This window comes from Camponotus floridanus, unplaced genomic scaffold (genome assembly GCF_003227725.1).
Source record: "Camponotus floridanus strain SB8 unplaced genomic scaffold, Cflo_v7.5 scaffold9, whole genome shotgun sequence".
NCBI classification, from domain to species: Eukaryota; Metazoa; Arthropoda; class Insecta; order Hymenoptera; family Formicidae; genus Camponotus; species Camponotus floridanus.
The window spans coordinates 94,863-109,283 of record NW_020229860.1 but is presented as its reverse complement, the minus strand read 5'-3'; the positions used below and the strand labels follow the sequence as shown (position 1 = coordinate 109,283).

At 37.9% G+C, this 14,421-nt stretch overlaps 1 long non-coding RNA gene across 1 annotated transcript in view; it reads right to left on the bottom strand.

Annotated features, from left to right (window-relative positions):
- The window catches only part of LOC112639772, a 34,878-nt gene extending 22,257 nt beyond the window's left edge, over positions 1–12,621 (bottom strand). Inside the window, exon 1 of the long non-coding RNA XR_003123667.1 lies at positions 12,430–12,621. This is a non-coding gene — a long non-coding RNA (uncharacterized LOC112639772). The remainder of the gene's footprint in view (positions 1–12,429) is intronic.
- Positions 12,622–14,421: the final 1,800 nt, after the last annotated feature.

Below are 14,421 nucleotides of genomic sequence, written 5' to 3'. Positions count from 1 at the left end.
GCAGAATCGAGGAAAAAAAAAACCACCCGCATTATAGTTAGTTTCCTAGATTTGCAAATATAATGAGCAAAGAGTGCGATCGTCGAGCGGGAAACATGGGTAATAGACGAATTAATTGGCGATTAGCCGATACGGATGAATAAAAGATACCCCTCTTTTTGATTCGCTGTTAAGACAGATAGCCGAGACGGCGGATTTTAAAAGTAGCAGAAAGGAGCGAGGAACGAGACGAAGAGGTGGAAGAAGAGGTGGAGAGAAGGAGGCAAAGATGGGAGGCGAGAGGAGGACGTAGAAAGAAAGAGAGAGAGAGAGAGAGGAGCGGAGAAAGAGACGTCGCGAGCGTCGGAGCGGCTGTCCTTGGATACTCGCAGATCAGCGGCCACCGGCAGTCAATGACCTAAGAACGCTCTTGTATCCAGCGCCGCTTCCTTCGCTTCGCTTCGTCTCGCCTCGCCTCGCTTGGCCTCGCGCGCGCGTATCTTGCCAAGTCCCTCCAGCAGCGGTGGGTTTTCTTCACCGAGTCGGTAGCTTTCGAAGAAAGTTATTAGCTGCCATCTTAGGCGGAAAAAGATCGGAAATATTGCTTATTGAGATATTCTCTTTCTCTCCCTATACATTTTTTAAATTTCATATTTTTTAATTTTTTAATTTTTTTTCAGGATCTTTCCTTGTTACAATTTACTATACTTTAAATGTCTTCGCTATAATTAGTAGCCTGAATCTTATTTCAACCTTCTTTGAATACTTTTCCGAGCTGATTCGAGCTTCAAGTCATAAACGAAACAAAGATGTCACATGGTCCGAGCATGGTTTTTATAACATATCCCAAAATCTCTTTTTTTAAGCGGCTTTTAGCGTAATAAATCTTTATTTAATTTATGTCTCCTTTACTAGTTGACTTTTGTACTAAATTAGTTTTCAATCAAAACTTAGGTGTTAAAAAAAACATTATAAAATATAATTATTCGTGTGCATCTTGATTTCGCAAATAATCATTGCTCCTAATAGATAATCAAGTAACTACTAATAACGTAATTTTATACGATTAAAAAATATTATAATTATACATAATCAATATTATAATAAATCAACGCTTCATGTATTTATATGTAATACTATTTATATGTTTCTTTTTAGAATAGATTTTTGCTGAAAGTAAGTTGTATTTTGACATTATTTATATACTCGAGTCATTAAAGATCAGAGAACAATTGAGGAAACATAAAAAAGATACATCTATATAACCAGACAGTCATTTATGTTAGTTTAAAAAAGCAAACCATGTTCGAGTTTCGGTATTTTTATAGGTTTAAAGATCCGTTTATTCACTAAAGCATTATTGAGGGTGACAAATAAATCAGATTAGCGTGACAAAGTAATTCTATTGAAGAAAAAAACGTTACGAGTATTGAGACGTCCGGCCTCCCACATTTTTAAGTATTGCTAAAATTTTTTTAGAGAGACGAATATAGAATGCGTAATTTACGGTACCAGCGACCTTTGTCTATCGATATACGGAGAAAGTTTCCTTTTTTTAAATAACTGTAAACATGGAGCGATTTTTTCTGCTCTCAGGCACTTGACAAACAATAAGTAAAAGATCTTCTCTTTTAGAAGATACAATAAAAAAGTGCGCGCATAATGTCAGATGATGTTCGAGAATTGATTATTGCAATTTTTAAGAAAATTATACAAATCAGAAAAATTAAAATTTACTTAAAATGAGAAAAAGAAAAGTTTGATAGTAATATTTTTGTTATATGTAATTATTAATATTATATTGATATGTTCGTTACATTATATATATTAATTCATTAATATTTATTAGTATTAACATATATTAATGTATGTGTATATATACAGGGTGTCCCAAAACTCATAATCAATCTTTCAAAGACAGATTCCTGGGATCATTTGGAGACAATTTTTTCTCAGCGAAAATGTCGAAGGCCATTTTTGAAAGTAATTTTTTGCATGTTCCCGATTTTTGTCATTATATATCTTTACAATTAAGCCTTAAATTAAAGCTCAAGTAAAGTAAAGTTTATTTAAAATTAATAAAAGAATGTGGTTTGTTAATATTTTATTTCTACAAAGCTTAGTTTAATCCCTTAGAAAAACCCCTTATTTCCAATCACTTATAATTTGAAAATTGTTAGTGCCTCGACATTTTCATTGAGGAAAAATCGTCTTCAGATGATCCCAGGAATCTGTCTTTGAAAGATTGATTATGAGTTTCGGGACACCCTGTATAATAGAGCATATACGCACGTTAATAAGTAATATATGTATGTATTATAATATATGTATTATTTTCATGAAAGTAACGCGTTATAAATAGCTGTCTGATGCATATGATTGATGCAATATATCATCATTATAATATTAAAGCGATTTTTTGCTCCAACAGAAGCACCACAATAAGCACGAGAAAACATAAAAACTATTATAAAATAAAAATATGACGCTATTATTAAATAAAAAGTTTTCGATTGTTAATAGTCTATTGTAATGTAAGAAACGTTATAAAACAGCCGTCGAGAGCAAGTGCGTCGTGCGGCAAAAAACGCGAGATAGCGCAATAGCAGTAATTTCATTCCCGTTTCTTGGGCCAAGTTCATCGTTGCCTAGAACGTAATTCTAGTTCTGCCATCGGCTGTTGCTCTGCTGGCGTAACTCGGAGAGGCAGAATAGAGTTGGCTTAGTCACGACAGCGCCGATCTTGCTCTCTCTCTCTCTCTCTCTCTCTCCCTCTGCTATTCCGTCCGCACGCATTTTCTCACGTGGTTCACGCTGAAGAAGAGGCCTCCCGACGGCTTTAATTCCGCCTTTCATCGCACGATGCGCACGATGATGACTTGGCTTAGCCCGAAAGCCATCCGACGATAGTAATTAAAACGACAATAGCAGCGACGGAGTCACGTCGTCCGTTCGCGCTGAATGCGCGGATTTACCGTAATTTAGCACGATCCGACTCTCGTGGCGATTTTAAGATTGCACGAGAGACGTGAAAAATCAAAGGGGACTCTCGCAAAGAATTCGCCATAATATTCGCTAATCGCGTTCATTATAATTCGGCTAATGGGATAAAGTTGAGAATGGTATTTCGAATGTCGCTGACATTAATCGCGATTAGCGTCAGCTGACGCGAATGGAAACGTAGCCCTATTCAAGCCCGGCGAATGGCTTATTCGCCGGCGAACAAATTTGCCACGCACGATGGTCCCTTCGCTCTCGTCATCGTCGGTTCTTCAATAGTAAACATGATAAAACGAAGGTCGAGTCGATTGGAAAATGTCGAAGAACTGTTTTCTCGCGATTCTCCGGCGAGTGTCGATACGGTGGCCTTGACCGTTCTCTGCTCGTGTGCGTGCGTAAATGTGTGTGCGCGTGACACGTGAAATTGCACGCACACACGCGATTCGAATCAGGGTCCCGCGATCGAAGCGAGATATCGTTAGAATTTATACAAGCCATTGTATCGGATCGAGCATTGGACAGATGTGTCTTATCGCGAAATTTTTGCAAGAGAGGCGACTCAAAAATGAGAATAAAATCGAATAAAGGCGATAAAAAACGGTATTCTTCTCGCGATATGTCCGCGACGAGAAATTCCTGTAGAATTAAAATCGGTTTTTTTTTTTAATTTGTTTCCTGCATACGCGGTTAGAATCCTGTCATAGCAGAATAACATCCTGCGATTTAATATGTTGAACGATAACCTGTCGTTCGCGCTGATAGCGGCTCAAAACTGGTATTTTATTACTAGATTTTATATATAAAATACAGAGATATATAAAACTAGCTGCCATTTTCTAGCTTCACAAGTAGTCCAAGGTTCTACTGTCAGAATATTTCGTATTCATATTAATATACGAAGCATCAAATTGACTAGTATATCCAGTATCGCATTCAATATTCAATGCCGATAATCATCGCGACATTCAATTTTTTTAAAATAAAATTTAATTAATTATCATATAGAACCTCGTTGTGGAAATTTATGGAAACATGTATTTCACATTATCTGTATACCTATACCTGTTTTTTAATTTTTAACATCGACAATTTATCAACAAGTCTCAAATAACATTTCTATTAAAGAAAAGAAATTAGAATTAATCAAGGTGATAATTTTTTATTTTATTTCGCTATTCATTTATATCTCTACAGCTCCAATAACTTATTAATAGCGACGTTATTTATTTGAAGAATTAAATAGGCGCGAAAACAGAAATAAAAAATTCCAATTTCTTCGGAGACTATCTTTTAAATCGAAAATGATGATGAGCGATTTGAATCTCATTGCGAGACGACTCTGAAGGAAAAGTCGGCATAAATCCTTGAACGTGTCGCCCGTCATTAAAGCACGACACGGAATGCACACAATGCATTCCGGGTGTCGGGTGTGGCATGCAGAGCAAATGTCTTACTGACTCACATGACCGGGCTCGATTGGCCGGCCGTTCGATCTGGTCGACTGGAATCGGCATTCGATTGGTGTATAACGTACACACACACGCGTGCAAAGTGTGCGCGCGCGCGATATTACACGCGTGCACGATACTAATCCAGATTGTTTTCTTATGCGGCAATCATGTTAATATCGTGGGGCCTTGATCTTGAGAGAGAGAGAAAGAGAGAGAGAGAGAGAGAGAGAGAAAGAGAGAGAGAGAGAGAGAGAGAGAGAGAGAGAGAGAGAGATCGTGTTGAATGATCAAGAGGCTAAATCTATAAAACTGCAACAGCTACAACTTTTTTTCTCCTTCATTTGCTTTTCGTGTCGATAGTTCTGCGCACGAAGACTTTCATTAGCCGTATAATGATTCAATTCTGCGGTTCTCTGACCTTGGCAAAATCAAATCTTGGACTGTAATGTATAACGGATTAAGAATAGGTCGATAAGGATTTATATTCGTTAAGGATATATTTTCTTACAATTGAAATTTGAAGAGGGATATTAAACATCTGCGCGTTTGGAAAAAATTCACTTCTCGTATAGGTGTATTAACGAGATGCCATGTGTGAATAGCTTTATAAATATCATAAATTACAGCAAAAGGTAATTGATATTTTTTTTGTATTATTGCTCTATGACGCAATGTTATATAAATAATCACTCGATGTGATTTAAGCGCTTGAATCTTGAATTCATAACAGATGTTAGATGAATCACAAGCGCCTCTTGCATCCGCGGCCGTTATACTAGAGACACGAGTCATTATACATTATATAAAATTCGAATCTCGATCTTGAAAGATTCTATTTCCTCAACAAATGCGATACTTTTAAATCGCAAATTTTTTTTTTAATACAAATAAACGAGAGAGTACATTCTTTAAAAAAAGAGGGAGAGAAAAAAATATAACTTATATGACAGTGGTGGACAAAAACAATTTTCACGTCCAGATATAACGGCGGCTTTGTTGTCGATGTCTTTTCACGGTCGCGAGCATTGAAGATTCGTTATTTCGTATCCAGAGTTGCGAGTGTCTCCTTTGACAAGTAGCAGTGGCCTGGCCACTTTGATACATATCCGTTCTGTGCCTCGAGAATTTCACGTCGCGATCAACGCGCGACGGCATCCGGAATGATAACGCGGGTACTTTTGAAGCCGATTACCGCTCGCGCGTTAAAGGCCACGGCGACAGGACTCGCAAATCAAGAACAAGGGAGAAGGAGGAGGAGGAGAAGGTGGAACTGGTCTCTCGGACAAGACACTTGTTTACTCGAACGATCGTGGCCTCCTTTTCGGTCGTATACCTTCGCTAATTCGCTTCACTTCCTCTGCCCCTTCTCTCTTTCTTCGCTCCTTCAAGTCCTATTCTACTCTGTCGGTCGCTTCTCGTCTTCCTCTCCTCCTCCTTGTCCGCCTCCTCTCTCTTCTCGGCCATTCCTTCTTTACAAACCCCGCGTATACTCCTGTGCGTGACGCCATTCCCCGCTTTAATCCACGATTATTCCTGCCTATTCCTTGTCGAGTTATTACTTTTACAATGTTACGTCGATAATGGTATTCGGATACTCTGTTACGATAATGCACTGTTATTATCAGCAAAGTCTGCATTATTGTGCTATTGATAAAATAATCGGCGTATCTAGGAGTCTATTTCCGGCTCAAAAGGAGATGCGTTTCTTTTGCTCGCCGATTCTTTTCCCATAAATTTCAATCGTAAATTGGATGCGACAATTGAAATAATACAAATAAAATTATGCAATTTGTCGACAAAGAGTTGATTTGACTGATAAAAATTAACAGAGCTGCTGTCTCTTCAAGTTTTAAACGTTATCGCAGAGAGGGAATATCTCTTTCAATTTATATTGATACGCATATATGTTTACTAAATTATTTTTGTTATTATTTAATTATTTTGTCAAATAATTAAATTATTATTAATTAAATTATTTTATTAATTTAATTGTTTTGTTAAATAATTTTGTCTCGATAATTATTAAGTCTAAGTATATTATTACAAGTACTCCTTCAGGCGGTCCTCTTTAAGACGAACCATTTTGAATTAAACGCACCTCTCTTTGCGTCTCATTCTTATAAATAAATCGTTATTGTGCTCAGCGCATATATATTTCATCTTAAATATTCAATATTATCTTTTACATATATAAAATATGAATAATATTAAATATAATTCAGATGAAATATACGCGATAAGCATAATAATGATTTTATCGAAGCGATTATGGAGAATTGGCGTCCTCTTTCGACTAGAGGTCTTGCTTGCACCAAAGTGATATGGATCGTTAACACGTTTATGCGAAAAAATGTTGGTATAAAGATAAAGAAACATAATAGCTTTTGATTAATTTCTCATGTATATTTATCTCGCAACGACTTATCTCATCGAGCATGCTCGTGCCAATTAGCCAATTAACGTTCTGTATACATATATATGTATGTACAGCTTAAATTGAATCATCATAAAAGTTTCGCCATGCGAAATAAGCTACACGGTACGGATTACGCGTGTAGTTTCCTCGGAAGACTGCTCAAGACTCTCGATTGCTCACCATAATTACATCGAATTATCAAGCAAGATATCATGTAGAGATTTTTGCGAAATACACTAGTTTTATTTCCTTCGTACATCAAAAATAGCATAAGATAGATTAATAAAAAAAATAATAAGCTCAAATTCTCGTTATTTATGCGGCGCGTTTTATACTTTAATACGGATGCGAGGAAATAGGAATCTTAAAGTCACTGTATACGCACATCCGTCGAGCGGTAATGCTCGCCTAAGGACATGAGAGCGGGAAAAAAAAAGGATCGGCGGATGTGATTCGCCGCGAAATTGTATGGTATTTCGCGCAACGGATGACCGCGAGTCCTTTTGTCGCGCTCGCCGCCGACTCGTTTTAATGGATCCGAGAATGATCGGGATCTTCGAGGCGAGCGAAGCGACGTCGTGAGAATCCTTCGCCAACGAGAGCGCGTCTCTCTCTTTCTCTCTCGCTCGGCATTCTTCTGCCCGCTAACAGGATAGAGGGTAAACGTGTCCCTGAAGGCAATCGGCATATTTGCCTCGCAACTTTGTAATACGCCAGGCAAATGGTAATTCTATTCGCATTACGATAATACGAAGGACGCGAGCGGAAACGGGTCACGTGACACATTTCTGCGAGAAAGAAAAACAGATTTATCCCTGGCACGTTCTTGAACAACGAGAGAAAATATACTGAATTGAAATGGCACCTAAACTTAATCCTTTTGCGATCCTAACGTTAATCTCGAGAAGTGTAAACAATTTTTTTTTTCTCGATTTCGTTAAACCGACAATTTTACGCTCCTCGTAAAAAGATGAAAGAAAATATAACAATGGGAAAAAAATTTCTGCAAATATTATATATTATATATTCCTCTTTAACAAGAGGGATAAACTTCGTTTCCCACACGAGCGAACGAGAGCGAGCAAATCGACGTTCACATGTATACATACATGCAGAGTCGGAGCAACGCGACACGACGAGACGGGAAGGGGTGAGACGGTGAACGTGAGACGCGATTGTGTGGGCAAGCGGAACGTGTCCTTGACTGCAGGAGTCCGCTATGTCCTACACACCCACCTACCGCATGCCGAGGAGGAGGAACGCACCGCTCGCGCCCGCGGGATTCGCATGCGGCTCCCCGGGGGAAGGGGGAGGGGAGGGGGAAGCGCTGGAACGGGGTGCGAGGGAATCCGACCCTCCGGCGATCTTTAACGAGGCGAGCATCAAGAAGGAAACTGCGCGCCTGTGCCTCGGCAGTGACCTTCTGATCCCGTTTCTTTCCCTCGAGAGAGTCCTCTCTTGTACCGCAGCGTTTTCACATCCTCGCGCCCCACGGGACTCGGTCCGCACCGTACGATTGCGTATTTGCCCCGCGAATATTTTTCCCCCCCTGCACCCCTCTTTCCCTTCATTCTCTTTCTTTCTTCTTGTGAAATTTGTGACTTTTAAGCTGCGAGCAATTGCAAACGAGAGACACTTCTTTTCTACAACTTCTTTTAACTTTAAATAATTAATTAAGTGAAAATAATTAATTAAATCGATCTTTAATACATTTAATTTTAAGTAGTATTCTAGTATCATCTTGGCATCTAATTCATAATTATCGAGATATATATATATATATATATATATATATATATTATAAATATACTTAAGACACGTATATTTATCTCAATAAATTTTGGAACTTATTTAATAGTTCCGGAAAAAAAATGCAATAATACATTCTTCACACAAATCTGTATTAACGAGCTTACGAATATTTCAATATCTGTTGTAAACTTTGCCAATAATTACATCAACTTATTCGTCTCGTTTCTCGTTACTTCGTTTTTGCTTGCTGATGAAATTGTTCGCTTCTTTTTCTTCAAATTACATATATTAAGTTGTTTATATGTACTTTTTATTGAGTTGTTTGAAGAATTAAAAACGAAAGATTGAATTTGATAAAATACTTGTTTTACAAAGTCATTTGATTAACATTAAACTCTACTCAACTCATTCAATTAGATATTATAAACGATTTCTTCGTCGGTTAACCGGAAGGAAGTACAATCGCGTGCACGGAACTCTTTGCCCCTTGTCGTTCAACCTGGTACATGAATAATGTACATAATGTCGCTCTCCGAGACAGGATTAACATATCGCGAATGATGGTTGTGGCTTACGCGCGTTCCACGCTCCGACATTTCTACTCGTAAATTTGCGCGAGAGACATTTTATTTCCCGGCCGTAAGAATAATGCGAATATACACGTATATTTTGCGCGAGGATGTGCAACGTAATCGTGTGAAGAATATGACACAATTTTCATAGTAAGATACGCGCTTTTAAATATGGATGAGGTGATTATTTCATCGGGCTTGCGGTTCACGCATGGCACACTTGTGAGTCACGACGAGCGTTCGAATTCTTCCCATATCGAAAATGTCGATATGAAGTATATCATTTCTCATCTACACCACGCTATTATATTCCTCGAGTCAAATCAAGAATTGTCAGTATCGTCGTCATCGTCATTATAAATAAAAAAAGTTATTAAGCTATACAAGCTTTGATCCTTCGCGATTCTTATCTAAAATGAATACACGAACACTTCGATGTATTAGAAAGAATTTTTCAAGATAATTTTAGAGACATTTGTTTTTTTCAAGATTTTTATAACGAACAATAGAGCGAGATTCGATATATTATATTATCAAAATATCCTAGTTCAATTGTTGGAGATTTCTTATGAGATTTTTTCGATTTTACTATTATAAGTAATGCTTACAATTAATACAACTTCCGTGTGGCAATGCAACACGTTCGGCCATCGGTAAAATGAAAAAGGAGGACTTGACATCAGAAATAGACGGATGAAGAAAAGATTAGAGAGGAGAAAAAGGGGAACGGAAGAGAGAAGGCCACTGTCACTGCCGCGGCTACGGTGAGGTAATATCAGATTCCATGCCGTGAAACGCACCGGCGCCATTTTGTGCGATGCACGGTTTTTCATCGTTACCGAAGGCTTTTCTCCAGCATTGTTTTTCACTGAATGAATTTCATTAATCGCGGCTCGTCATGACGACAGGCGCCGTCTTTTTAAAAACTGCTATTAAATTATTTACAAAAACTCTACTTAATGTAACGATTTGCATATATTATTCGAAAAATGTTTCGCATACATTATTTATACATTTATAATCTATCAAAATATAAAAACGATGTGTTTAAAGAAAGAATGATCGCGTTTGCTTTGTAAAATGCATGCAGAAAAATTGTGTGATTGACGGTCAAGATAACTCGGGTCAAGATAAAGGTCAAGTATAAATTATAACGTAGAGATCAATGCATTTTCTCGCGTGCCTCAATTGATATCGATGATAAAAATGATTACAGATAAAGGGTAAGAACCGATGATGTAATGGGATTACATAGATACAGATTACGTAATTGAATGTTTTTCTTCGTGATAAGAAAAGGAGTAAATAAATATAAGTCTAGATTTTTTCAATTGTCAAATTTTGTGCGAAAATTACGGTATAAAAGATTGCCGTAAAAGATTTCGCGGAGGAAAGGACATTTCATTTACTTATTGGAGAACATGAATATCATGCTTGCGAATCCGGAATTGAATAGCGAGGAGAGGGGAAGGAAACGCCGCGGTAAACGTTGTTTACCTACGCGAGGGCGATGACATCTAGCCGAAATGAGGTTCCACGTCAGTCGGTAGCGCACTTGTTCGCTTCGGCGAGCTTCGTAGCCTTCGCTAGCCTCGGCTGGCATTCGTCCCGTGGTAGCGAGGATAAAGACGAGTCCGCGAGAGAAAAAGAACGAAGAGAGAGAGAGAGAGCGAGAGAGAGAGAGAGAGAGAGAGAGAAAGAGAGAGAGAGAAAGAGGGGACGCGAGAAGAGACTGCAGGAGACGAGGAAAGGGGCGGGAGGGGGGAGGGGGGGCACGAGCCTCGCAGGACATTCACCTTTCTCGGGCTCCGCGAGAGACTCGAGTCGCCATTACACAATCGCCGCCGAGGCTGCGGCTCGCTCGTTCCTCGGCCATGGCCGCCATCTTGGTACCGGTCTCGCGGTGCGCCGGCTATGGTTCAAGATCTTCATGGTGAAGGTCTTGCGCGTACCACTGCACGCTCGCGCGCGCCGAGAAATCCGCGCGATATCTCTTTCGTTGGTAGATTCGTACAAAGCAATCGCCAAACGCACACATATACACGTGCGATACAAAGTAACGCAATGTCGCGAATTTAATTTCAGTATGCCGTTGAATTCGTCGAATATATATACAATATCGAATGTATGTATATATGTATATATACAAGACTAAGGATTAAAAAGATAATTAATAATGATATCAGAATTCAAGTCATTTCTGAGTGATCTGATTGAAAATTTGAACCTATGATAAATGATGAGTTTTGATTATATAAACTATATTCAAATCATTTAATATATTATTTATTAAATTAATTATCTAATTAATTAATTATCTAATATTTAAATATTAAAAATGTAATAATTAAATAGGATACCTTTTGTACAAAATCGTACGACTCGAGCAGCATAATATAATTATTCAAATATTATTATATGTAATACAATTTGTAAGATGTTTGTGTGTGTGTGTCTAATCTTTGTGTGTTAGACAAATTTTTACTTTTGGCATCTGTAATATCGTGGATGCATAAAAACATTAATTGAGGTACACTTGATTACGCTACGTGCGAAGAAATCGAAGGCGTAATAGGAGATTCAAATGCTTGGGTAGACGAGAGGCCAGGAGTACGTAAGACGTTTAGTCGGCCCACGTAGGCGCGTGTATGTAGGCCCAGCATTACGAACCACGCGGTGAAATCACGTGATGGCATTACGAAACGAAAACCTGCCGAGCACTAAAATTCAATGTCGAAGTCGACGAACTTTCATTCGAAATAAGAGCGAGGTCACGAAAGAGAATGCGCCATCGTATAAAAGATGTAATAGAACGATTGAGAAACTACAACAAATTTATCTGGAAACTATAAGTTGTGCTTGTTTTAAATTTAAAAGAATTTGAAATTCCCATGACATATATATACAATTAAAAAATATTCGTCGTTCGATATCCGAAAGATTACATGGGTAGCATAATAATGTAAATGTTATAAATCTATAGAAGAGAATAAAATTAATCTCAATTGCTATAAATTATTGAAAAATGTAAAATATTTGTAATTATATCGCGTGGAAAAAATATCGACCACGGGAGCCAGCGTTATATATCGGTTGCGTTATAAAATTGGAGCTAATCAATGGTCGCTTCTTTTTGCTTCCAACCTGCGGCTTCGCGACAAGCTGAAATTGGTTTTTGACGAGCCACCGAGCATCGCAACTTTGCTCTTGTTAGCCGCTATGTTGCCAGTTCAGCAAATTATGAAATTCTTTCGCGTACCTGTTGGCTGGTCTGGATGCTCACCGCGCGAAGAAGCGATTCGCGTCGAATAACTACGCATGTCGATCTTGTAGCACGGTGCCAAAATGGAGAAAAAATCCATCGAATCGATTTTCTTGTTCCCAGTTTATTTCGCATACTTCTTTCTTATTGTCTGGCAAATATCTCAATCTTCTCGATTCTTTTCTATATTAAACTGAAACAAAAAATTCATGTACATTATAAGTCTCTAGAAAGCTTTCGATCGAGCAAGTATTTCTCGATACAATTTCTTTATAAAATATACCGAATCCGACAAATAATTACAAATAATCTGTATTTCGACATGTGCTTTTATCATGGAATATTGGCGCAATATCGTATGACACGAAAGAGAAATAAATTAAAACTTGATAAAAATATATAAAAATTAATAATTTAAAACTTTCACACGATCCAAATCTGCACATTTTCGTTAATTAATGATAGAGAAAACTGTTTTAACCTCGCGAATAGCCTACGGTGACTGTTTGGAATTTCAGCCATAAATTGTTGGGATTACGTGCGTGTCGCTCACATGCGCGTCTTGGATCTTAAGGCGATTCGTGGGACGCGGACTCGGCTCAATGTACGTGAACGTCCGTGCGTAAGTAGGCCGGTCGGTTTGGTTCCTTATCCCGTTACCACGGAAGAGACACGTGTAATAACAAGCATTACGCATCCTGATGTATGCGTTTTCAATCTTCATTTATATTTTTTTTTTCTTTCTCTATTCGCAAGTCGAGATTAATATGAATTATTCGTACGAGGGTTACGATAAAAAAAAACCATGTAAAATTAAACTCTTGATACTTTTTTTCGATAATCTCAAGTGTAAAGTTGTAATATTTTTCTATTTAATATTTTCAATACTTGGCGTCAATATCTACATTCATTATAATAATGCTACTATTTCTGGATTATCTATTAATAATTAACTGCTATGAAATTGAATGTTTATGATGAATAGGAAATGGATACAAAATGCTAAAAAAACAGGTAATTGCGTATGGAAATTTTCAATCTTGTTTCGTAATGTACGAAAAGGAGGAAAAGTGGACTCGACATTCTCAATGTCGAATATAGATAAAACGAGATTTATTTGTAATGCAAATGAAAATATTGACGATCTGGTTTCTTGGCGTGTTTCAGCAATCACGTAGAGAGAATACGCACGTATATACATATACACATGTATATACACGTATAAAAATCTTCTAAAAAATCGACTCGTAGCTTTAAAAAGGTATTTGAGAGTGAAAATCCACTTTTCCATGCGTTCCTTCTTCTCGCGAGGAATGATTCTTCGACGACCGCATTAATTTCTCGCTTCCGCGGACAGACGACGGTTCGAAAAGAGAAAGAGCTTGCCGGCGTGTTACAGTGTTCAGGTGTAATAGTCGGTTGAGTAAGAAGAAAGCGGCCTTGCGCTACTTTCCATCGTTAGATAATATCGGTAATACAATTTTCACCGAGTCTGCAGCTTATCGTACCCTGATGATGCGTGAAGAGGCGCAAACAAATGGAATCGAATAATAAACCGTTCATTATATATATATATATATATATATATATATATATATATATATGTAACATGTAAAAATAAAATGGAAAGCGCGTATTTAAATGAAATTTCAATGAGAAGAACAGTCGAGTTGTAAATTTTTATAAATAGCGATTTTTTTTTACGAATTGCGTTCCTCTTTCGAGTACACCACTAATTTATCTCCTTTCAAAAACCCATCCAAGCGTGATCGAAATTTATTTGCGATCCGCTGGGAAAAGATTCGGTGAGATCGAGATTCACTTGGGTTCAGTGGGTCAAGGCTGTGGGTGAGAGTTCGAGAGTAATCCGTCTCTTTCCGTCTCGCGTTCTTGGGTCGCTCCTACGACAGAGAGGCGATACGACGGAGAAGGATTGAAAAAGGAATTACGACAGAAGGGAGGGACGCGAGGTATTTATTCCACAGCCGT